Consider the following 4259-nt stretch of genomic DNA (forward strand, 5'->3'; position numbering starts at 1 on the left):
TTTTTTTTTTTTTTTTTTTTTTTTTTTGCCCCTGTTCCCCTCCCTGATTTTTCAATCAGATTATTTGTGTCAAAATCTGGCGGTGAAGCAACAGCCAATGGAGAAGCAGAGCCCAGAAAGTATTTGCTTATCAAAACTTTCCAGGACTTTGAAAACTTGAAGAGAATTCACGATGCCCAGCTCGGAGCCCTGGGGGCAGCACCCTTCACTTCCAGGGGCAGCTTCTCCTTCTGCAGGGATACTCCTCTGTCATATTGACAAAGAGCATGACACAGGGAAATAATGCCCCGAGCAGGCATTTATTTTGTCTTTTCTTAAAAAAAAAAAGCCCTTAAAACCCTGTATTTTTACACACATTCATCCCCACATCATATCTTTCACAAACAGCCACACCATCTGTCTCACACACACACACACACACTCACTCACATACTTTGGGCTCATAAACAAAACCATCGAGCACATATGCACAGAATTATTTTATTCCAGAATGGATCTTTTATCTCTCCAATTTCCAAGGAAAAAGGAATAAATACTTGCACGGTACAACCAAAGAAGATGCGTGTTAATCAGCCTTCATTTTCCGAAGCATATGTGTGTGCAATCCACACATATTTTAAGCGTTGCTCTATCTATGTACAGCTGTATAAAGGGTATAAATATAGATTTAAGAAAGCTCATTAAGCAAGCTCATTAACAACAGCTTTGCAAAAAGCTCTTCAAGAGCAATAATAAAAATTTGCACTTCTATCACTTGCTTTTCAAAAAAGGTTTGAGAATGGGTTTGAAAATGGGAGATAGTTGAGTGTCAGAGCCCCCTGTAATGGCAGGTGGAAGGAGGGAGGATGGAGCAGGGGCAGGGGGGCTGTTCCCGGGTTGTTCTCTTGCACAGGCGCTGGGAACACAGGTTTTCCTTCAGAATCCTCGAGCATGATTCCTTTTTGGGGACAAACAAGGAGAGCTGATCTCCCCAAATGAGGAGAGGGGAGGGAAGTAATTCCTTGCTTTCACCTATTCTCTAGTTATCCCACCCTTCCTGCCTGTGCAGGTGCACAGTGGCATGAGCTGTGTGTGCCCTCCCTGCCCTCGCAGCTGTCTCGGTGCGTGGAGTGCAAAGGTGCCTTCCACGAAGTTTATAATTCCAAAGGTATGTAAGTGCACCTGCAGCCGTTGAGTGCCGAGTACCGGGACATCACCAGCAGGAAAACGCCTTTAGAGACGAGTTTCCCTGCTCCCTGGGAGCTGTCAAACGCCTTTCGCTGCTTCCTACAGTTGGTTGCGTTAACCCGGGACTCCGTTGGGTCCCTTTTCCTGCTGCAGCTCAGGGCGGTGAACGCCAGGAAGCGACACCCTTTGTTCTGCCCCTCCGCCGGGAGGCTGGTGTTTCCCTGATGGAGCAGAGACACTCCAGGGCGACAGCAGAGGGATTTTGCCCGCTGTCCCCACCACCCTGTGCCAGCTGTGTCATTGCCCCATGGCACCGGACAAGGCTGTGCAACGGGGCTTGATGCAACCCCGAGATAGGAGCGTGGATTTCACCCGCATTGAGAAAGATTCAGATTTTGATCTTAACCCATCTGTCATTTACCGAGCATAATTAGTTCTCGTTGTTTATAGAAGAGAACAATCCCCTTCCCCTCTCCCTCCTCCCCTCCTTATTTATCCAGCCGGGTTTTGCATGAAAGAAACGTTCCCAAGGCATTGTGCTCGCCAGCTGATTTGCATCCTCTTAAACACAGGCATTTGAGGGATTACATTTCCCGCTACAAAAACAAGCCATTGTAACAGAAACCCAAATTGTACATTGCAGCTTCACGGTTCCTTATGAAGACAGTTACAGGAATTAAACAAAACAGGAAAATGACAAGCTGCTGAAAGGGCTGAGATGTTATTTTATGAAACATTGGAGCCGGCTCCTGCCAGCACCCCTGAGCACAGACTTCCCCTAGATAGCAAGTGCAAATGGCTGCAGAGTGTGGCCCTAAAAGTGGAGACAGCAAAGGCAAGTCAACCACACAAAAAACACCCTCTAGAAAAGCAGTTGTGTCAAAATCTTTAAGGTCCTTTCCAACCCAGGCCATTCCATGATTTTATGTTTAACAAAACCTCCCCAACCAGCTGTTTTCCAGAGAGCATTGGGCACAGTCCTGTGGAAAAGAAGGATGACTCCATCTCCAATGGCAGTAACATCTGTATCAGCTGTTCTGCATCCCCAGGTAGCCACCAGCTCACACAGTCCAGATGTAATTGCAGACAAACTGACCCTTGAGATAATGTGCACAGACATTTCTGACTGTTATCACTGGAATGCCTGAAGGGAGATGGGGACACTGCTGGCTCTGCTTCAGCTCCTACCCACCTCTTCTCCATTTATTTTATTTCAGGAGTTCCTATGGAGAATGGGACTGCAGTCAGTGATCACCTTGGCTTGTTGTGTTCTTGCTCTTCCCTGGATTCCTGCCTCTGGCTGCTGCTAAACTGATCACCTCTCCACTGAAATAACCATTGAAAGGTGATTTACACAGGCTTGAATTATAAACCCAGAGCGCTGGAGGTGCATTTGGGGCTGGAAGAACCTTAGAGCTGACCCCGTGTGGCCATTCTTATTTTATGCTCTTCCTGTTTATATCACTTTCCCTGTTGTCTCTTCTTATTTCAGGATCAGCAGAGAAAGGAGAGCCACAGAGGGCTTATCTGGGCTCCCAGAGACTTGTCCTGGCCCTGACCCACACGGGCCATGGGGGATGTACAGAGTTGTGCTTGCACACAAGGGCAGTTTAATTTTGTGCATTGCTGTGAGCTCTTACTACATGTCCTATGCTCCTGTGCACCTTAATGAAATAGATTTTTAAATCTATAGCTCAGTAAGAATAAACAGGTTAATTACAACACATCACATCCATTCTAATGCAGTCACTTTTCCTTTCAAATCCAGCAGCAAACCCCTGCTACAGCATCCAGGTTTTCTTCGTCAATTTGAACGTTACAACAATTAAATCCCAATAAAACACACAACTAATTGCTTCCAGCTCTTTTCTGAAGCTCATCCTAATTTCCACCCTTTCCTGTGGCAGATTAAACAAACATGTCTCCTGCACAGCAGGGAAAAAAATACCATCACTCAGTCCAGGCTGTAATAAATATTAATTACCATGCACCAGGCAGGACTGGATTAAAAATATGCTGGCTCCAAGGAACTCTATCTCATCCCGAGGCAGGATGACCCATCGCAGGTGCAGTGGGAAGGAACTATCTCAGCCCTGCAGGGATGAGAGCTGGAAAACACAAACTGCTGCTGCTGCGAGTTAAAAATCAGCTGATGGGGCTCTAATCTGCCCTTTTCCCCCCCTTCTTTCCTTACACCTAGCTTTCACCTTGCAACTTTGATGCCTGTGATTCCTCCTGGCATCTGGGGACAATTGGTATGGACTCAAGAGTCAGATTAGCAGCATTTCTCCCCCACTGAGCTCGGGGAATGAAAAAGGCAGGGATCCCACTGGTGCTGGGATTGAAATGTGGAGTTGGGAACCTGTTGCACACAAACCCGAAGGCTGCAGGACCTTCCCTGCGGTAATTTCCATTCTTCTTTCCTAACTCTGCGTTTTCCACAGGGGAAAAAATTAACCCTTATTGAAAGAAAGGATGGAATGTTTTGCGTGGCGTGGTTGCTAACGTTATAGGAAGGAGAAAATTAAAAGAAAGAATTCCGGTGCGTGGTTTGGATGAAGAAGTCCCCCCACGAGAAAAGGGTGAATGAAACAAGCTCTGAACATTCAGCGAGTAAAATCAATTATATTTGGGGTGCAAGCCCGGAGTGAGGGGGGGGGAGGGTGTTCTGGGTGGGACTCGCAGCGCCCTGTCCCGTCAGCATCGCTCCGCACACACAGCGGGACTCCTGAGGCCTTTTTGTCGGCTTTGCAGACATTTATTGCACTTTACAGGGCACTTTCCGGCAGGACCCCGAGCAATGGGGAGCTCGAACGGGGTTGCGCCCCGAGCCGGCCCCGCCACCCGGCCCCGTCCCCTCAGGCCGGGCCTTGTTTACCGCCCGCGCGCGGCCCCGCCCCCTCGCATCACGCGACCTCCACCGGGCCGCACCGCTCCCCCCACCCCGCCGAGATCCCTCCGCCGCGGGACACCCGCCCGCAGGCTGCCCTCCCACCCCCCGCTCACCCCCGCACCGCGGCGGGGAGACCCCCGTGAGGCGGGAGGGACGCGCGGGGCGGGGAAGGACGGGGGGAGAAGGCGGGCGGCCAGCG

The sequence above is a fragment of the Corapipo altera genome, unplaced genomic scaffold, assembly GCF_003945725.1.
Source record: "Corapipo altera isolate COAL_440 unplaced genomic scaffold, ASM394572v1 268, whole genome shotgun sequence".
Classification (NCBI taxonomy): Eukaryota; Metazoa; Chordata; class Aves; order Passeriformes; family Pipridae; genus Corapipo; species Corapipo altera.